Source organism: Aethalodelphis obliquidens, unplaced genomic scaffold (genome assembly GCF_003676395.1).
Source record: "Aethalodelphis obliquidens isolate GAN/ISIS:26980383/991018 unplaced genomic scaffold, ASM367639v1 scaffold24, whole genome shotgun sequence".
Lineage (NCBI taxonomy): Eukaryota > Metazoa > Chordata > Mammalia > Artiodactyla > Delphinidae > Aethalodelphis > Aethalodelphis obliquidens.
This window is the reverse complement of record NW_020837968.1, coordinates 17,631,723-17,654,386: the sequence shown is the minus strand read 5'-3', so window position 1 is coordinate 17,654,386 and position 22,664 is coordinate 17,631,723. Positions and strand designations below refer to the sequence as shown.

Below are 22,664 nucleotides of genomic sequence, written 5' to 3'. Positions count from 1 at the left end.
TCCACTCTCTTGGTTTCACTTATGCCAAACCCTCTGCCTCTGTACCCTAGATTTTCTCCTAAGCTCTGGCTGCCCACCTGCCCATCAATCATTTGGGTGTCACATAGCCACCTCAAACTCACCAAGTCCAAAACTCATACACATATTTGTCATACACAGTACAGCTACAACGATACTTTGAAAATTCAAATCTGATCATGTCACACTCCTGCTAAAAATCCTTCAATTATTTCCCATAACTTTTAGGATAAAGATAGGAGTTTTTGCATTCCCTTCATAACCTGGTCCCAGCTCACTTTCATTGGTCTATCTATATCCTTCTCTTTCCTCATTCCAGCTGGACTGACGTTCTTTCAATTCTTCAAAAGTGTCTCATTCCACATGACCTAGAACTCTGTTTAGCTAATTCTACTCTTGGCTTGAACATCACTCTCTCTTGGAAGCCTTACCAGATACGCCAAGTTTGGATCTTCCTGTCTCAGACCCCGTATTGTATAAAGGTGCATGGTGCACCTCTTGATAGCATTCAGTAGGGTGAATAATGGCTTCTTTAATACTTGTCTTCCCTGTGAGGCTCTAGGCTGCCTGAGGGCAGGATCCACATCTGCCTCATTCCCCACTGTACCCCCCAGACCCTAGATCAGTGCTTGGCATAGAGTAAATATTTAGTAAATTAATGGAGAAACGAGTGTGGTTACAACTGAAGTACAATATGCTCTCATTCTCCCACCATCCTGAATCTCTCCTTGATATCTGCAAATCAACATGATAGGAAGAGAGAAAGATGCCTTAAGCTCTGAGCCACCAATTGCATGCTAGAAAGTCTGCCTTATCCAGTTAGCCAGGGGAGAGTTCATTTTAAGCCCAAGAGGTAAAGGAGGAGAAGAATGGAAAGATGGAAAGAATGCTGTGCTTACAGTAAGAAATGAAGGGTTACAAATCCCAGTTCTGATTCTTATTCGCTGTATGGTTTTGAATGCATCTCACCCTCTGAGCCTCACTCTCTTCATCTGTAAAGTACGGATAAAAATCCCTACTTCAGGTCTTCCCTGGTGACGCAGTGGTTGAGAGTCCGCCTGCCGATGCAGGGGACACGGGTTCGTGTCCCTGTCCGGGAAGATCCCACATGCCGTGGAACAGCTGGGCCCGTGAGCCATGGCTGCTGAGCCTGCACGTCCGGAGCCTGTGCTCCGCAACGCGAGAGGCCACAACAGTGTGAGGCCCGCGTACCACACACACACACACACAAAAAAAAATCCCTACTTCATAGGCTTGCTGTATTAAATGAGATACAGTTTATGCAAATCTTTCATAAACTCTAAAACCTATAACCCACGAATGTTTTTAATACTGATAACAGAAACTTGTGAATAATTATGTTGCAACAACCAAATGCAATCTGAGACTTGATTTATGCAACTTAATTTACTCCATTTCATTAAAATAACTGGGCAATCGCTCAAGAATAGAGGCACATATAAACTTCAAAAACAAAATACAGTGACATATAAATAATTATTTATATAAACCAGACTTTGCATCATATTCTCTAGCTCCCTCCAGCCTTCGTCCTGGAAACTCTATGCTCTAGAGGACTGCAGAGGAGGCGTTAGGCAGGAGCTTCGCCCGAGTCCCAGGCTTCACAGAAGTGCAGACTCCACCGCCCCAGAAGAGAAACAGTTTTCCTCGTCTCCACAGCATGACTTGAGGACAGCACACAGCAGGCACTCAGCAAGGCCAAGCTGACTCCCCGCCGTGGATCTTCATGCAGAAATTTAGGATCTCTAACCCCTCACTTTGCCCATCACACCTGGTAAGGCATGAAGGCCGAGTCCATTAACAGAAAGAAGTCTTACTTTTAGCAGGTTAGGCATATCTACAGCGTCAAAAGGATTCTTTATTTTCACCATGGAATCCCCCCAGAGAACTCCTCGATGGGCATTGGAAAATAATCTTCCCTCTCTGTCCCTCTACGTCACGGACCCCATAGTTCCCTCTGTCCTCCTCCACCAACTGTCCCCCCAGTAGCATCTGAGCTTCACCTTGCAGGGGCAGCATAAGTCACTGAGTGAATCTGATGGAGACCCAGATCCTTCTGATTATTCAGAGGGGCACATCTCCAAGACAACACTTTCTTCTTGCTAATGCTGACCACTTTAATAGCATTCCCACCTCACATCAAAATCCCTGGCCTGAGAAGATGGAATAGTACAATTGCACACCTACCCACTGCCCATACCTGAATTCACTTCTTCTGCCAAACCGTCTTTTGCATGCAGTCTTCCCTGCAAATATGCTGATAAATAAATACACCAGCAGATGGACAGATTGATGTATCAAGGTGAAAACACTCGGTTTCTCTGTGCCAATGAACAATTGGATCCCAGTGTAACACAAAGAAAGAACAAAGCTGAACGGTCACTCTGAACTACAAAAAGCTGGTGACCGATATTCATGAAGCCTGTGACAAATCAGACTCATCCTGCCTTCCATCTCAGGTGGGTGCAGTGAGAGCCGCCTGGGAGATACTTCCCTGGAAGATATTTCCCTGCAGCTTCCATCTCCTGGCCCCACAAATGACACACACGCTGTGCAATAAGAGATGTCATCAGTCTGTCTTCTTTAGGCACGTGGGCAAGGGCTTGCCGGAAGACGGCCAAGTTCCTCAAAATTCCCCACACTTAATTCTCAGTCCCACCATTAGCTTCCTGGATGACCATAACCAAGTTGGGCAATCTCTAAAACATGGGATGTTTGTGATACAACCCACATGTGACATTTTCAAATACATTATTATCATTTATAGGCTTCAGCTCATTATTTTTTTTATTATTTAATTTTTTATAGAGCAGGTTCTTATTAGCTATCTATTTTATACATATTAGTGTATATATGTCAATCCCAATCTCCCAATTCATCCCACCACCACCCCCTATTTTTGAAAACAATTGTGTCTTCATATTCTGATCATAAAATATATATTCATGTAGAAAAATAATATACAATCATTATAAAGCATTTGGAAATACAAAAGAAGAAAACCCAAGTCACATCATTCCATGACCTAAGGGAAACCACTATTAACACTGGGCATTTCCTATTAATTTTGTGTGTGTGTTAAGTATGTAGATGCAGATATAGACAAATGTATATATGTGTGTGTACATACATATATATATAACTTTGTACATACAAACTTTATGTATTTGAACTTGTTTTTATTGCTTAACATTATATCAAGGTTAAGCTTCTATGACTTTAAAAGTCTTTTTAGAAATCACTTTGCCTGAAATCCATACATTCCATCAGAGACCTTTTGTAAGATCATATTGTGCTATAAATACAGAGTGGAGTTACTGGTAACGAAGTGTTCATCAAAGAGAACCTGCTATCAGCACTTCTTTGACCAGCACCAGCCCCTACCTTACTCAGTGTTTATCAGCACCACCCCTGTTTTAGGGCCTGCTGCCTTACCGACGACCGTCAGGCAAAGTTCACAGTTTTAGTCAACAGCCATTTGCTGCTGCTTTGGTGAAATGAAGAAGTCAAGTCTTCTGCAGTAAGAAACAGTACTTTCTCTCTCTCTCTGTCAGGAGCAAAAAATTATCTTAGGAGCTTACAAGATTCCTTGAACAGATGGGTGGTAAGTAGAAGCCACTGTTGGCAACGTCCGTCAGACCCAGGATTGGCTGCAGGCTGGAGTCCCTGCCCCACACTTCCCCAAGTCAGCACAGGCCCCCAGTGGGCAGGTCTGTGCCGGATTCGGCTTCGTTTCCCCACAGGCACCAACATGGAGTGAGCAGTCAAACTCACCAAGCTTTTTTCAGCACCTACTTCTGGTCTACATGGTGCCAGATGCTGGGGAGGAGTTGTGACTTCAAATTTGGTGGGATGATAAGATGCAAACATTCTTTTATTTTTGCCATAACTTTTTAAATTGAAGTATAGTTGATGTACAATGTTGTGTTAGTTTCAGCTGTACAGCACAGTGATTCAGTTATATATATATATTCTTTTTCAGATTCTTTTCCCTTATAGGTTATTACAAAATATTAAGTATAGTTCCCTGTGCTATACAATAGGTCCTTGTTGGTTATCTATTTTATATATATGTATATAATCCCATCCTAATCCATCCCTGCCCCGCCCTTTTCCCTTTGGTAACCATAAGTTTCTTTTCTATGTCTGTGCATCTATTTCTGTTTTGTAAGTAAGTTCATTTGAAGATACAGTCATTCTTTTTTTTTTTTTTTGCAGTACACGGGCCTCTCACTGTTGTGGCCTCTCCCATAGCGGAGCAACAGGCTCCGGACGCACAGGCTCAGCGGCCATGGCTCACGGGCCCAGGCGCTCCGCGGCATGTGGGATCTTCCCGGACCAGGACACGAACCCGTGTCCCCTGCATTGGCAGGCGGACTCTCAACCACTGCGCCACCAGGGAAGCCTGATACAGTCATTCTTAATAGAAAAAGCTGGAGAGAGACCTTCAAGATGGCAGAGGAGTAAGATGTGGAGATCACCTTCCTCCCCACAAATACATCAGAAATACATCTACATGTGGAACAACTCCTACAGAACACCTACTGAACGCTGGCAGAAGACCTCAGACTTCCCAAAAGGCAAGAAACTCCCCCACGTACCTGGATAGGGTAAAAGAAAAATGAAAAAACAGAAACAAAAGAATAAGGATGGGACTTGCACCTCTGGGAGGGAGCTGTGAAGGAGGAAAGGTTTCCACACACTAGGAAGCCCCTTCACTGGCGGAGACGGGGGGTGGCAGGGGGGGAAGCTTCAGCGCCACGGAGGAGAGCGCAGCAACAGGGGTGCGGAGGGTGAAGCGGAGAGATTCCCGCACAGAGGATTGGTGCCGACCAGCACTCACCAGCCCGAGAGGCTTGTCTGCTCACCTGCTGGGATGGGCGGGGGATGGGAGCTGAGGCTCCGGCTACTTCGGAGGTCAGATCCCAGGGAAAGGACTGGAGGCTGGCTGCGTGAACACAGCCTGAAGGGGGCTAGTGCGCCACAGCTAGCCAGGAGGGAGTCCAGGAAAAAGTCTGGACCTGCCTAAGAGGCAAGAGACCATTGTTTTGGGGTGCGCGAGGAGAGGGGATTCAGACCACTGCCTAAACAAGCTCCAGAGACAGGCGCGAGCCGCCGCTAACAGCACGGACCCCAGAGACGGGCGTGAGACGCTAAGGCTGCTGCTGCCGCCACCAAGAAGCCTGTGTGCGAGCACAGGTCACTATCCTCACCTCCCCTCCCGGGAGCCTGTGCAGCCCACCACTGCCAGGGGCCGTGATCCAGGGACAACTTCCCCGGGAGAACGCATGGCGCGCCTCTGGCTGGTGCAACGTCATGCCGGCCTCTGCCGCCGCAGGCTCACCCTGCACTCCGTGCCCCTCCCCCCCCCTGGCCTGAGTGAGCCAGAGCCCCCGCATCAGCTGCTCCTTTAACCCCGTCCTGTCTGAGCGAAGAATAGACGCCCTCAGGTGACCTACAAGCAGAGGCGGGGCCAAATCCAAAGCTGAACCCCAGGAGCTGTGCGAATAAAGAAGAGAAAGGGAAATCTCTCCCAGCAGCCTCAGGAGCAGCAGATTAAATCTCCACAATCAACTTGATGTACCCTGCATCTGTGGAATACCTGAATAGACAACAAATCATCCCAAAATTGAGGCAGTGGACTTTGGGAGCAACTGTAGACTTGGGGTTCGCTTTCTGCATCTAATTTGTTTCTGGTTTTATGTTTATCTTAGTTTAGTGTTTAGAGCTCATTATCATTGGTAGATTTGTTTACTGACTTGCTTGCTCTATTCTTTTTTTATATAGATAGATAGATTTCTTTTTCCTTTTTCTCTCTTTGTCAGTGTGTATGTGTATGCTTCTTTGGGTGATTTTGTCTGTATAGATTTGCTTTTACCATTTGTCCTAGGGTTCTGTCTGTCCATTTTGGGGTTTTGGGTTTTTTTGGTATAGTTTTTAGCACTTTTTATCATTGGTGGATTTGTTTTTTGGTTTCCTTCTTCTCTTCTTTCTTTCTTTTCTTTTCCCTTTTACTTTTAATTTTTAACTTTTTTATTGTTTATTTTAATAACTATTTTATTCTTCCTTCCTTCCTCCCTCCATCCCTTTCTTTCTTTCTTTTCTTCCTTTCTTTCGTCCTTCCTTCCTGCCTCCCTCCCTCCCTCCCTCCCTCTCTCTCTCTCTCTCTCCCCCTCCCTCTCTCTCTCTCTCTCTTTCTTTCTTTCTTCTCCCTTTTCTTTTGAGCCGTGTGGCTGACAGGGTCTTGGTGCTCCGGGCAGGTGTCAGACCTGTGCCTCTGAGGTGTGAGAGCCAAGTTCAGGATATTGGTCTACCAGAGACCTCCTGGCTCCAAATAATATCAAACAGCAAAAGCTCTCCCAGAGATCTCCATCTCAGCGCTAAGACACAGCTCCACTCAACGACCAGCAAGCTACAGTGCTGGACACGCTATGCCAAACAACTAGCAAGACAGGAACATGACCCCACCCATTAGCAGAGAGGCTGCCTAAAATCATAATAAGGTCACAGACGCGTTCCTGCCCAACAGAAAGACAAGACCCAGTCTCATCCACTAGAACACAGACATCAGTCCCCTCCACCAGGAAGCCTACACAACCCACTGAACCAAACTTAGCCACTGGGGGCAGACACCAAAAACAACGGGAACTACGAACCTGTAGCCTGCAAAAAGGAGACCCCAAACACAGTAAGATAAGCAAAATGAGAAGACAGAGAAGCACACAGTAGATGAAGGAGCAAGGTAAAAACACACCAGACCAAACAAATGAAGAGGAAATAGGCAATCTACCTGAAAAAGAATTCAGAGTAATGATAGTAAAGATGTTCCAAAATCTTGGAAATAGATTGGACAAAATACAAGAAACAATCAACAGGGACCTAGAAGAACTAAATAGCAAACAAACAATGATGAACAACAAAATAAACGAAATTAAAAATTCTCCAGAAAGAATCAATAGCAGAATAACTGAGGCAGAAGAACGGATAAGTGACCTGGAAGATAAAACAGTGGAAATAACTACTGCAGAGCAGAATAAAGAAAAAAGAATGAAAAGAACTGAGGACAGTCTCAGACACCTCTGGGACAACATCAAACGCACTAACATTCGAATTATAGGGGTCCCAGAAGAAGAAGAGAAAAAGAAAGGGACTGAGAAAATATTTGAAGAGATTTCAGTTGAAAACTTCCCTAATATGGGAAAGGAAATAGTCAATCAAGTCCAGGAAGCACAGAGAGTCCCATACAGGGTAAATTCAAGGAGAAACATGTCAAGACACATATTAATCAAACTATCAAAAATTAAATACAAAGGAAAAATATTAAAAGCAGCAAGAGAAAAGCAACAAATAACATACAAGGGAATCCCCATAAGGTTAACAGCTGATCTTTCAGCAGAAACTCCACAAGCCAGAAGGGACTGGCAGGACATATTTAAAGTGATGAAAGGGAAAAACCTACAACCAAGATTACTCCACCCAGCAAGGGTCTCATTGAGATTCAACACAGAATTTAAAACCTTTACAGACAAGCAAAAGCTAAGAGAATTCAGCACCACCAAACCAGCTTTACAGCAAATGCCAAAGAAACTTCTCTCAGCAGGAAACACAAGAGAAGGAAAAGACCTACAATAACAAACCCAAAACAATTAAGAAAATGGTAATAGGAACATACATATTGATAATTACCGTAAATGTAAATGGATTAAATGCTCCAACCAAAAGACATAGACTGGCTGAACGGATACAAAAACAAGACCCGTATGTATGCTGTCTACAAAAGGCCCACTTCCGACCTAGGGACACATACAGACTGAAAGTGAAGGGATGGAAAAAGATATTCCATGCAAATGGAAATCAAAAGAAAGCTACAGTAGCAATTCTCATATCAGACAAAATAGACTTTAAAATAAAGACTATTACAAAAGACAAAGGAGGACACTGCATAATGATTGAGGGATCAATCCAAGAAGAAGATATAACAATTGTAAATATTTTTGCATGCAACATAGGAGCACCTCAATACATAAGGCAAATGCTTAGAGCCATAAAAGGGGAAATCGACAGTAAAACAATCATAGTAGGGGACTTTAACACCCCACTTTCATCAATGGACAGATCATCCAAAATGAAAATAAATAAGGAAACACAAGCTTTAAATGATACATTAAACAAGATGGACTTAATTGATACTTACAGGACAAAAACAACAGAATACACTTTCTTCTCAAGTGCTCATGGAACATTCTCCAGGATAGATCATATCTTGAATCACAAATCAAGCCCTGGTAAATTTAAGAAAATTGAAATGGTATCAAGTGTCTTTTCTGACCACAATGCTATGAGACTAGGTATCAATTACAGGAAAAAATCTGTAAAAATTATAAACACATGGAGGCTAAACAGTTCACTACTAAATAACCAAGACATCACTGAAGAAATCAAAGAGGAAATCAAAACATACGAAGAAACAAATGACAATGAAAACACGATGACCCAAAACCTACGGGCTGCAGCAAAAGCAGTTCTAAGAGGGAAGTTTATAGCAATACAATCTTACCTCAAGAAACAAGAGACATCTCAAATAAACAACCTAACCTTACACCTAAAGAAATTAGAGAAAGAACAAAAAACTCCCAAAGTTAGCAGAAGGAAAGAAATCATAAAGATCAGATCAGAAATAAATGACAAAGAAATGAAGGAAACCATAGCAAAGATCTATAAAACTAAAAGCTGGTTCTTTGAGAAGATAAACAAAACTGATAAATCATTAGCCAGACTCATCAAGAAAAAAAGGGAGAAGAGTCAAATCAATAGAATTAGAAATGAAAAAGGAGAAGTAACAACTAACACTGCAGAAATACAAAGGATCATGAGAGATTACTACAAGCATCTCTATGCCAATAAAATGGACAGCTTGGAAGAAATGAATACATTCTAGAAAACCACACCCTTCCGAGACTGAAACAGGAAGAAATAGAAAATATAAACAGACCAATCATAAGCACTGAAATTGAGACTGTGATTAAAAATCTTCCAACAAACAAAAGCCCAGGACCAGATGGCTTCACAGGAGAATTCTATCAAACATTTAGAGAAGAGCTAACACCTATCCTTCTCAAACTCTTCCAAACTATAGCAGATGGAGGAATACTCCCATACTCATTCTACGAGGCCACCATCACCCTGATACCAAAAGCAGATAAAGATGTCACAAAAAAGAAAACTACAGGTCAATATCACCGATGAACATAGATGCAAAAATCCTCAACAAAATACTACCAAACAGAATCCAAAGGCACATTAAAAGGATCATACACCATAATCAAGGGGGGTTTATACCAGGAATGCAAGGATTCTTCAATATACACAAATCAATCAAAGTGATAAACCATCTTAACAAATTGAAGGAGAAAAACCATATGATCATCTCAATAGATGCAGAAAAAGCTTTTGACAAAATTCAACACCCATTTATGATAAAAACCCTCCAGAAAGTAGGCATAGAGGGAACGTACCTCAACATAATAAAGGCCATATATGACACACCCACAGCCAACATCGTTCTCAATGGTGAAAAACTGAAACCATTACCACTAAGATCAGGAAGAAGACAAGGTTGCCCACTCTCACTTCTATTATTCAACATAGTTTTGGAAGTTTTAGCCACAGCAATCAGAGAAGAAAAAGAAATAAAAGGAATGCAAATCAGAAAAGAAGAAGTAAAGCTGTCACTGTTTGCAGATGATGTGATACTATACATAAAGAATCCTAAAGATGCTACCAGAAAACTACTAGAGCTAATCAATGAATTTGGTAAAGTAGCAGGATACAAAATTAACGCACAGAAATCTCTGGCATTCCTATACATTAATGATGAAAAATCTGAAACAGAAATTAAGGAAACACTCCCATTTACCACTGCAACAAAAAGAATAAAATAACTAGCAATAAACCTACCTAAGGAGACAAAAGATCTGTATGCAGAAAACTATAAGACTTTCATGAAAGGAATTAAAGATGATACAAACAGATGGAGAGATATACCAAGTTCTTGGATTGGAAGAATCAACATTGTGAAAACGATTATACTACCCAAAGCAACTACAGATTCAATGCAATCCCTATCAAACTACCAATGGCATTTTTCACAGAACTAGAACAAAAAATTTCACAGTTTGTATGGAAACACAAAAGACCCCAAATAGCCAAAGCAGTCTTGAGGGAAAAAAAACGGAGCTGGAGGAATCAGGCTCCCTGACTTCAGACTATACTACAAAGCTACAGTAATCAAGACAGTATGGTACTGGAACAAAAACAGAAATATAGATCAATGGAACAGGATAGAAAGTCCAGAGATAAACCCACACACATATAGTCACCTTATTTTTGATAAAGGAGGCAAGAATATACAATGGAGAAAAGACAGCCTCTTCAATAAGTGGTGCTGGGAAAACTGGACAGCTACATGTAAAAGAATGAAATTAGAACATTCCCTAACACCATATACAAAAATAAACTCAAAATGGATTAAAGACCTAAATGTAAGGCCAGACACTATAAAACTGTTAGACGAAAACATAGGCAGAACACTCTAAGACATAAATCACAGCAAGATCCTTTTTGATCCACCTCCTAGAAAAATGGAAATAAAAACAAAAATAAACAAATGGGACCTAATGAAACTTCAAAGCTTTTGCACAGCAAAGGAAACCATAAACAAGACCAAAAGACAACCTCAGAATAGGAGAAAGTATTTGCAAATGAAGCAACTGACAAAGAATTAATCTCCAAAATTTACAAGCTGCTCATGCAGCTCATTATCAAACAAACAAACAACCCAATCCAAAAATGGGCAGAAGCCTTAAATAGACATTTCTCCAAAGATATACAGATCACCAACAAACACATGAAAGGATGCTCAACATGACTAATCACTAGAGAAATGCAAATGAAAACTACCATGAGGTAACACCTCACACCAGTCAGAATGGCCATCATCAAAAAATCTACAAACAATAAATGCTGGAGAGGGTGTGGAGAAAAAGGAACCATCTTGCACTGTTGGTGGGAATGTAAATTCATATAGCTACTATGGAGAACAGTACAGAGGTTCCTTAAAAAACTAAAAATAGAACTACCATACGACCCAGCAATCCCACTACTGGGCATATACCCTGATAAAACCAGAATTCAAAAAGAGTCATGTACCAAAATATTCATTGCAGCTCTATTTACAATAGCCAGGACATGGAAGCAACCTAAGTGTCCATCGACAGATAAATGGATAAAGAAGATGTGGCACATATATACAATGGAATATTACTCAGCCATAAAAAGAAACGAAATTGAGTTATTTGTCGTGAGGTGGGCCTAGAGACTGTCATATAGAGTGAAGTAAGTCCGAAAGAGAAAAACAAATACCATATGCTAACACATATATATGGAATCTAAAAAAAAAAAAAAAAAAAAAGGTTCTGGAAAACCTGGGGCAGGACAGGAATAAAGACGCAGACGTAGAGAATGGACTTGAGGACACGGGGAGAGGGAAGTGTAAGCTGGGATGAAGTGAGAGAGTGGCCTGGACTATATACACTACCAAATGTAAAATAGAGAGCTAGTGGGAAGCAGCCACATAGCACAGGGAGATCAGCTCGGTGCTTTGTGACCACCTAGAGGGGTGGGATAGGGAGGGTGGAGGGAGGGAGACGCAAGAGGGAAGAGGTATGGGAACATACATATATGTATGACTGATTCACTTTGTTATAAAGCAGAAACGAACACAACATTGTAAAGCAATTATACTTCAATAAAGATGTTAAAAAATAAATAAATAAGAAAAAGCATAAGTGGTAAATGTGGGCAAGTGAATCTGCTGTTCCGACACCCTGACCTCTGACCAGAGCACCCTGTGGTGTTAGACATGGTCCCATCAGCTGAAGTGGAGGACGATAGGGACACCTGAGTGCCCTCCAGGCCTCTGGTGGCTCCTTAGTGGCAGCACGGAGCTTAGGCAGATGCTTCAAAATAGCCTTGAGCAGCACAAACCCCATCCCCCAGGACATGGCCGGCCTCCCCAGTGTCTCCTCAGAGCATCCCTGCCTCAGGTCTTCCCTGTCTTGCCAGTTCCTGATTCTTGTCCGGTGCTTTCTGGCTCCTATTCTGATACCTCTTCTACTCAGCCTTTGGTTCCTTCCACTCGTACTTCCGGGAACCATCATTCCTTAATCTCACTGTTTTACCCCCTTGTTCCTCAGTCCACAGATCCCTGAGCCTAAGCACCACTGGTCTTGCTATATCCCATGTCATCCTAGGTCTAATGGTCATGGCTGATAAACTTACCAGCCTCCACCCCTCTAACATGGGTGGGACATGCTGCTGGCACGTGTGCATGTGTGGAGCAGAACATGCCACCATCATTGTGACATACATGCGTCGATGGACTGACTCAGCTGAAGTTCACAACGGGATACCCAGACTGTGGGGGGCTGGACGTCATTCACCTGGGAGGAGGGGGAAAGGGGGATTCGTGGTATTCAACTAGGTCTTCCCTTTACTGTGTTAATTCCTGAAAGATAGCTGTTTCAGTAAAAGCCACTGCCTCCCTTTTAGTTAAGGAAAACTGCAGGGCACCAAACATACCCAAAGCACACAGAGGCGTTTATGCATTTCCCATAGCTGATTGTGACTACAGGATTCTCAGTTGCAAGTTTCAGAAACCCAATCACATGGTCTCACGCAAAATATGACATATTTGTGGCTCGTCCAATGAAAAGGTACGGGAGGGTAATTGTCATCAGACCTGGATGAGGCTGTAAAACTTGGTCTCTCTCCATCTCCTACCCTGCTTTCATCTTTATTGGCTACATTTAGGCAGACACTTCCCATGCAATGCAGGACAGCCCCCAGCAGCTCCAGGCTCACACCAGTGCAAAGGGAACTTCTCTCTCCCAGGAGATTCAGAAATTGAATCTCATGGCTTGGGCTCCTGGCCTCCGTCACTGGTTGATCTCCGGATCAACCACTAAGGCCAAGAGAAAGGAAAAGACCACATGGTCTGAGAATTGGGAAAAGGACAGTTCTTCAAAAGAAAACCTTGCTATTATCATAGAAAGAGGAAATTGACACTGGAAGGCAAAATAACAAACGTACTCTACAATCCATCCCTACCCTCTCGTTATCTTTATACAACTTTCTTTCCATTTGTACAATTTCTATAATCTATATTCTATATAATATAATCTATATCCTTAACATAATATAACCAAGCCACATACATCCAAAAATTAAAGCACTCCCTCTCCAGTCTTAAACAATCCAAAATTATGTCCTGTTCTTGTACCCAGCTCCAAGACCAGGGTCTCTGGGTCATGTGGACTTCTCTCAATGAGGTCCGGATATAGCACCTAGAGTTCGACATCCTTCGGACTAAAAGATAGACATAAACACTCCCAACATATACAGCAGTGTTCTTGCATACAAGCGTGAACAGAAAATAGGATAATACAATAGAATGTCTCAATTGGAAATGAGAAGGGGAAACAGATGCCACGAGCAGCAGCCCTCTTCCTATACTGTGTTCTGCTGGACAGAATGAGTAAGGACTCGTGCGCTAGCAGCGAGTGGGGTCCTTAGCGGCCCATCTGACAACCACGGTTCTGCTCTCTGAGAGGATCCCCTCTGCCCATTGTCTTCCATTCCCACCTGAGGAGGGACACCGGGGAGGATCTTTGAGGACCCACTTCCAGATGGCGCAGGTTGGGCAATCCAGGCTTGCCCCAGGGCTGAGCGATCACAAGCCCTGTTAGTCGTGCTGAGAGTTCTCTGGCAAAATAACTCCCTCAGAAGTGCACTACTTAGTAGTCGTTCAGTCAGTTTGCATTTGGCCATTTCATGGGACATTAACCAAAGCAAGAGAGATTGTCCTTAATCTAGACTCTGGCCTGGGAGTTTGGTTTCCTAGCAGCAGCCTGAGGGCTCTACGCTCCTTCTCAGTTTAACGGCCTCCATTTTCTCCTCTGCGTCAGTGAAATTCAAAACTGGAGCCTGGGATGGGAAGGCTCAGCTAATCTGCTTCTTGCCCTGCAGCTCAGGGGATAATTATTATTTTAATGAATCATTGATGTGCACTCTCACAACCATCTCTCTTCTTCCATAGTCTATGATTAGAAGATTTTTTTTATGTTATTGACAGAGAAGTATTGAAATCACACATGAATTATCACAAAGTGAGCACACCAGTGTAACCAGTGCCAGGTCAAGAAATAGGACAACATCAGGACCCTCGAAAGCCCAACCAGACCCCCTCCCCTTCTCCCCAGGGTCTCCATTCACCTCATTTCTTTTTATTTATTTATTTATTTATTTTTGGCTGCGTTGGGTTTTCGTTGCTGCACGCGGGCTTTCTTCAGTTGCAGCGAGCCGGGGGTACTCTTCGTTGCAGTGCGCAGGCTTCTCATTGTGGTGGCTTCTCTTGCTGTGGAGCACAGGCTCTAGGCACATGGGCTTCAGTGGTTGTAGCACACAGGCTCAGTAGTTGTGGCTCGCGGACTCTAGAGCGCAGGCTCAGTAGCATGAATGGCAATCCAGCTCAGGCTCCTTCCTGGTTTTAGTCTTATCTTCTGTTCTGTTTCTAGTCTTCCTGCTTTTGTTGGAACAAACTTCATCATAAGACAGAGAACTCACCTCTTCCAATCCTGCAGGGTATACTTTTACCTGACTCTCAGCTATGAAAGGCAGAAAAGACCTCTTTCATCAGACATATTTTTCTTCTTTTTCTACTTCTACTTGGACCAACTTTGAGAGAAGCTTGTCTCTTTCTCATAAAAACTCACTGAGAACTTTAAGAAGCAGCCAACACATTCTACAGCCTGAAAAGTTCTGGAGAGGGTGTGGAGAAAAGGGAACACTCCTGCACTGCTGGTGGGAATGTGAATTGGTACAGCCACTATGGAGAAGAGTATGGAGGTTCCTTAAAAAACTACAAATAGAACTACCATATGACCCAGCAATCCCACTACTGGGCATATACCCTGAGAAAACCAAAATTCAAAAAGAGTCATGTACCAAAATGTTCATTGCAGCTCTATTTACAATAGCCCGGAGATGGAAACAACCTAAGTGCCCATCATCGGATGAATGGATAAAGAAGATGTGGCACATATATACAATGGAATATTACTCAGCCATAAAAAGAAACGAAATTGAGCTATTTGTAATGAGGTGGATAGACCTAGAGTCTGTCATACAGAGTGAAGTAAGTCAGAAAGAAAAAGACAAATACCGTATGCTAACACATATATATGGAATTTAAGAAAAAAAATATCATGAAGAACCTAGGGGTAAAGCAGGAATAAAGACGCAGACCTCCTAGAGAACGGACTTGAGGTTATGGGGAGGGGGAAGGGTGAGTTGTGACAGGGCGAGAGAGAGGCATGGGCATATACACACTAACAAACGTAGTAAGGTAGATAGCTAGTGGGAAGCAGCCGCATGGCACAGGGATATTGGCTCGGTGCTTTGTGACAGCCTGGAGGGGTGGGATAGGGAGGGTGGGAGGGAGGGAGGTGCAAGAGGGAAGAGATATGGGGACATATGTATATGTATAGCTGATTCACTTTGTTATAAAGCAGAAACGAACACACCATTGTAAAGCAATTATACTACAATAAAGATGTAAAAAACATAAAAATATAAAAATATATATATACACTAAGAAAAAAAAAAGATTCAGTTTCAAATGGCACAGGCTCTGAGTCCCAAGAGAGAATAACTAGCTGCTTTGTTAGCATAACAAAACCAGCTAACTTCTCAGCCAGGGATAGACAAACCCTCACTGGCCTTCGATGGTACATTTTAAAGCCTATCACTTGTAAGACTTCACTGCTAGGTACTGGTAACTATGAGGAATCATTCACAATTCAAACCAGCTTATGTGAAAAAAAGGAGGGGGGCACATTTATCAGGTCATGTGACTGACAGACTCCCAGTCTGTCATAGCTGCAAACAGGGGTAAAGCAATTTCATTTAGACCAAGTTTCTCCTATCATTCCATTTTACTTTCCTCTGTGTTAGCATTGTGTGTCATTCATGGGAATTTTCTGGTGGTGCAGTGGTTAGGACTCCACGCCTTCATTGCCAAGGGTGCCGGTTCAATCCCTGGTCGGGGGACTAAGATCCCACAAGGCGCATGGCGCAGCCAAAAAAAAAAAAAACACACCAAAGTAATCATGTGTCATTCGTTGTATTAGCATGTGTATCATTCATGTGTTCAGGCAGGCAGGCAAAATAGCCACCAACAGCTTTAACTGGCATGCCATCTCCGCAGACTCCCAGGGTAAGGAGAACGTGTCTCTTCCTAATAGTTCAAACAGAAGTCCTGAAATTGAGCCTCAGATCATGTTCCCACCCATGGAATTCTGGAAGAGTCCCTTCCCCCTCCCTCCACACGCAGAGGAGAACCAGTATGCATCACTGAGGAGGCCCAGTGGATGTCAGGCAGGTGAAAACAAGAGATATTCTCAAAAGTCATTTACCAACTGAAAGCATCTTAATAACTTGGGGCAAATAGTATGACTTGCCTACCCAGAGTCCGTTTCCCCTATTCCTTCTTCCTGGCTGATGACATCTCCATTTTGTTTGCTTGGAAATGTGCCCAGTTTCAGGCCACGTTTAAACTAAGATTAATAAACACATTTCCCTTTTCCAGATTATTTAATAAGTCGAGTCATAACAAACTCTGGTTGATAAGACAGAGAGAAAATCTGCTGGGGAGGTGTGGCTCTGGGAAAGATTTTTCTCCCTTAAAGGAAGAGAGGTCCATGCAGCAAGCTCACTTGCTGTCCTGCCCACCCCTGAGTCCGCTCTTAGTTCCTGCCTCTGGACATCATTACATGAGGATGTGATGCCTGGAGCTGCTGCAGCCATCTTGTGAACCATGAGGGGAAGGCCAAGAGAATAAGCAGACATGTCAATTCAGAGCCCTTGGTGTCATGGAACTACTCACCCAGCTCTAGAACTACCACATCCAGGCTGCTTGTGAGGAAAACAGTATGTATGAAGCCAGGTTTTCTGTTTCTCACAGCTATATACTTCCTAACTCTTCCATGACTATTTGCCACAAACACACATAACCCTCTCTTTACACAGCAGTGGCAGGCAAGAAAGAAGCAGGCATTCAGTCAACCATCCATTGTTGAGTTAAATCTATCTGTATTGGGCTTCCCTGGTGGCGCAGTGGTTGAGAGTCCGCCTGCCGATGCAGGGGACACGGGTTCGTGCCCCAGTTCGGGAAGATCCCACATGCCGCGGAGCGGCTGGGCCCGTGAGCCATGGCCGCTGAGCCTGCGCGTCCGGAGCCTGTTGCTCCGCAACGGGAGAGGCCACAACAGTGAGAGGCCCGCGTACCGCAAAAACAAACAAACAAACAAACAAACAAAAAACTATCTGTATTATCGCCAACCCATAGTATACAAACAGAGGACTAAGAAAGAAACACAAGCCACAGATGCTCTTCCTCCCCATTTCTCTACCACTCTTTCCCTTTCCCTTGAATTAGGTTGAACCTCATAAATTTGATGATATTTAGCCCTTTCTGACCTACAAAAAAGGGATTTCATATGGTTCAAACTAATATACTCTCTTAACCAGTCAGGATGCCCTTTTACACCCTTTTACAAGGCTGTCTCTACGTTAACAAGTGTAGAAACAGAGAAATTGTTTCCTTTGTTTCCTAGCCACGGTGAATCTTTGGGTAGCATTTGGAAAAAATAATAATAATAAACAGTGCTAGAAGAGATGCAACAGAAGTACAGCTGTTGTTGAGTCACCCTGGGGAGCAAGCTTCCTGCCCATCAGCTGGGTTCCCAGACTTGGTCTCTGGTTACTCTAGACTAACACTACCCAACAGAACTCTCTACAGTGATGGAAACATTCTACTCTGCACTGTCCAATATAGTAGTCACTAGCCGTGTGTGACTACTTGAGTCATATGAGCACTTGAAATGTGGCCTAGTATGATTGAGAAACTGAATTTTAGTGGTATTTAGTTTGAATTAATTTCAATTTCAATAGCCGCATGCTGGCTAGCGGCAACCATACTGCACAGTGCAGCTCTAGATTTTAAAAACTGTCTCCACGGCCTCTTTTCAATGGCAGAAACTGACCTTGGTCCTGCTCCATCATTTCCAGTAAAGCTAAATCTTAAGGTAAGTATGACCTAAACAGCAGACTACAGAAAAAGCAATAACCAGCCTGAATCCTGAGCTAAGTCTGGGTGGAGAAGCCCAAGGCTGTGTACTGTGCCCTAGTCACTCAACAGGAAGGATGCCCACTGCTGGGCAGGATGTAATACACAAAGGCTGGAAAACCAGCAAGTGTTCTGGCTCACTTCTCCCCAGGAATTGACTTTGGGGAAACTTCAGGCACTAATATCATCTCTTCTGTTTGGAGTTTTATTTAAGGGTGATGAGGAATGATGGCGACCATTCATTCAGTTTGTCCACAAGTTTCTCAGCCTCAACTGGGGTAAAACCAGATCTGTTGCCAGAAATGAAAGTGTCTGTAAATTTCTGTCGTCCTCTTTCCCAGCACAGAGCTCTGCTTATTGCAGCAGGGGTCTGAGATGGAGCTACAAGAACTTCATATTCATCCAGTCGTCTATTAGTTTAATGTACTGAGTGTCTCCTACGGACTGAGCACCGTCATATGCCCTGGAGATACAGAGATGAGCAGAACAAAGTCCCCGCATGCATGCAGTTTACTTTTGAGCGGCTCATTCTAGGAAGGCTTTTTGAAAATTATACCTGGAATAACCCTGCAAACTCAACACAGATTCTTAAACAAGTTACCTTGGTGGTTTTCCTATTGAAAACTAGGTTCCTTTGGAGAAGAGCTTAGTATTCTAAGTAATTTGGCATATGCTCTATTCATTTGCACCTCTTTCAATTCCAGGATCTCTCCTGGGCTATCAGAGCAGGCTTCTAGTTTGGGGTTTCATTAAAGAGAACTCCTGAGTTGTGTTGCATGTATCATGGCAAGGAAGGTTGCATGTATCATTAACACGTGTTCCATGCAGGACCTAGGAATAGCTTGATTCCTCAGAACACCCAAGGAAGTGGATGCATGTCTCAAAGGCTCTGTGGTGAGCAGCTCAAGACACCAGCATTCTCTTCTGATCTTTCCAGAGTCTTAAACAAGCTCATGCTTCTAAACTCTGATCAGAAGACTCCAGGACTAGATACCTCTACGACGTACTTAAGACTTCAGGCTTATGCTGAGAAGAGTCCTAAAAAAAGACACGATCAGTATAGATCAAAGGGTACAACTGTGGGACAACTTGACTTACAAATTGACTGCAGTGACTTCCTGGTCAATCTGTGGGTAGTCCTGTTACCGAATTGGTCGACTGGACCTGCGCCAGAGTCCTAGCCTGGGCAGAGATGGGGGTTCTTTTTCCAATCGGATTCGCCTAGCCAATAACAAAACGGATGCTGAGACCGGAACAGCACGAGCTTTATTCAATGGCCAAAAAAATGGAGAAGCAGGAACCTTGTTCACAAATCACAACTTCTCAACACCATTCAGGCGGAGACATCAAATATATAGAAGGATCGCAGTAAAAGGGAAGGGTTTGTGGGGGGGGATATTCATGAGTTATCCAAGAACAGGGGTGTGGTTTAGACCTGGAACTGATGCAACTCTCCTTTTCAGTCCTTGTATGGGCTTTTCCAGTCGTTGTCCTGGCAACTGTCAACTGTCATGGTGCCGGTGGGTGTGTCATACCATGCTAATATATCACAATGAACATATAAATGAGGCTCAAGGTCTACTGGAAGTTAAATCTTCCGCCATCTTGGGCCTAACTGGTTCTAACTAGTTCTTGTTTTTTTCTCTCTGCAGCTTCCTCCTGAAACTTACATAAGCGTAATTGGTTTCTATTCAAGGGAAGGGCAGGGGTATGATTCTGGGGCAACAGCCTTCCTAACAGTTTCATTCATTCACTCAACCAAAGAACATTCATTTGGTGCAAACCTGCCCAGAAATGTACTTAGTGCAGGGGGCTCAAAGACTTTTTTTTTTTTTTTGCAGTACGCGGGCCTCTCACTGTTGTGGCCTCGCCCATTGTGGAGCACAGGCTCCGGACGCGCAGGCTCAGCGGCCATGGCTCACGGGCCCAGCCGCTCCGCGGCATGTGGGATCTTCCCGGACCGGGGCACGAACCCGTGTCCCCTGCATCGGCAGGCGGACTCTCAACCACTGCGCCACCAGGGAAGCCCAAGGTTTTAAAATATGTGGTATCTGATCTTAGAAAGCCCTTAAAGAAGACAGACTAATAAATAAATTATAACAGAAGGGAGACAAGCACCAGGAACAAGACACACAGAGACTGGGTACCTTTGGGAGCAGAGAGGAAAAGCTCTGAGCTGAGGTTTGTGGGGAGAGGGTGTCCGAAAAAGCTTCTCAGGGGAAGCCAGCCTGAGCTGAGTCTTGGAGAATGGTCTGAAAATGGTGTGATTTTGCAGTGGTTCTTAACTGTTACAGTGCATCAGAACCAGCTGGGAATGGGGTAAAGCCTGAGCCCATTCCAGGCCAATTAAATAAGCACCTTTGAAGGGAAGGCCCGGGCACAGGTGTTTTCTAAAGCTCCCAGAGGATTCTAATGTGTAGCCAGGGTTGAGACCCACTATTCTTGGAACTAGAGTGACAAGCAAGTGATGCCTCCTCTCTGTTGACCTTCTCGGGTTAGCGTGGAACCAACACAGAATTAAAACTAAACAAACAAACAAAACTGTAGTTCACATTCATTGCAATGAACTAGCACAGCAGAAGCAAACAATTGCTTCACACCCCAAAAATAGGCCCTTGCATTGGCAAGACCAAGACACAAGAACAATTCAGCAATGGATGGTTTATGTGGACAAAAATTATGGCTGAAATTAAATGGTTCTGGAAAAACTTGAACCCCTTAGTCTGGAGCAGATGCTTTACAGATTAAATGTACTTCCAACTTAACCCTGATCTAAGCCTTAAAATCAAGGCAGCACAAAACCAGGGAAAGAAACAGAAGTCCTGGCCTATCCATACACACCCCAAGTCCCACATTCTCTACCCCACTGAGAAAACTTATACTCAAATGCAACCGAACTAAACACCTAGAATCTGAAAGAAGGAAAATTGGGGAAGGAATGAAGAGAAGGACATGAAGTACAATAAGAGGTTCAAAAAAAAATTTTTTTTTGATTCTGCATGTAACCCAGCATATCCGTCTTTCTACTTTGTGTTATGTATCTTTACAAAAACAGAATTTGCCAGCCGGGATCAGCCCATGGATTATGTTGTTTGAAATCACGGTTCCTGCAGCGAGGGCCCATGGCTAGAGCGCCAAAGAAAAAGGGCGAGACAATTCGATGGGAGTGAACCGTGTGGGTTGCAAGGAGACCTAGCCCCTCCCGGACCCCCTGGCCAAGCAGGTAACAGATGCCCTGCTCTTTCCCTGGCAGGGTGTCAGTCCCCTACTTGGCCAGCCCCCATACAAAGGTGCTAATGGGTCTCCTAACACTCCTTGGCTCTCTTTAAAGTACAGCTTTAATATTTACATCCCGATCTTATTCTTTCTGTACCTGCCTCAAACTGAGTACACCCAATGAAGAATACGTGTCTTTGGGGTGTTCATGTGATAACTTTTCTTCTTAGCGAGAATCCTTGGTTATTAAGAACCTGTTTCCCCATCCTAAATCCTGCACTAGGGCTCCTCAATTTTTTTGTTGTTAACCTTACCTTCCTAGGGTTTGTCGTCTGCGTCACAGGGTTTTTTTTTGCAGGACAGGAGTAAAGAGAGGCTCTCTTCCTATCAGAGAATAAAGATGCCCCATGGGTGATATAAATTCAGAGTCAAAGAGCCTGAATAAAACATTAGATAAACCCAATCTGGTCCTTATGAATTGCAGTGTTCTCCTGCCCTGGGAGGTATGGGTGATACCTAGGGAAACTTTAATAATAATAGTAACACCAATTAGTAGTAGTATAGCTGTTATCATCATTGTCATAATCAATAATAACACTAATACTAATAAGACGACTGCTTTGCCTTCCTCAAATAAACCGCAGTCAACAAAGTAAGTCATCCGCTTTAGTAAATGGGCACATCCTACAAGTTTTGAAGGGTTTCACTGAAGTGGGTGTTGAACATTGGAAACTTGTTTAATGGTATAGTATTCGATATATGCATTACAGCTATAAAGCCTCCTGAGCTCATCTCTGGTATCTCCAAATCCGGAGTCAGCAAGTCGTCCAATAATAATCATAGTAATAACTACCATTTATGAAGTGCTTACGGTATTCAACTGCTAAGCTAAAGCGTTACAAACCTTATCTCGTCTGCAAAACAACCCGAGGGGGTAGGTATTATCATTAACTCCTTTTATAAATGATGGAACTGAGACCTCCCTGGTCGTCCAGTGGTAAAGAATCCGCCTTCCGATGCAGGGGACACGGGTTCGATCCCTGGTCGGGGAAATAAGATCCCCCATGCCGCGGGGCAACTAAACCTGCGCGCCACAACTACTGAGCTCGTGTGCCACAAACTACAGAGCCCGCACGCCCTGGAGCCCGCGCGCCACAACTAGAGA

At 43.5% G+C, this 22,664-nt stretch overlaps 1 protein-coding gene across 3 annotated transcripts in view; it reads right to left on the bottom strand.

Annotated features, from left to right (window-relative positions):
- CNIH3 (cornichon family AMPA receptor auxiliary protein 3) overlaps positions 1-22,664 on the bottom strand; it is a 254,681-nt gene that overhangs the window by 181,967 nt on the left and 50,050 nt on the right. The window contains exon 1 of one of the 3 annotated variants that reach the window (XR_003436139.1): positions 8,234-8,282. The exons of 1 other annotated variant lie outside the window; for it this stretch is intronic. The gene's annotated coding sequence lies outside the window, so the exon portion shown is untranslated. Of the gene's footprint in view, positions 1-1,037; positions 1,097-8,233; positions 8,283-22,664 lie in introns of those variants that run through there. One more of the 3 variants, XR_003436138.1, reaches the window with a different exon arrangement.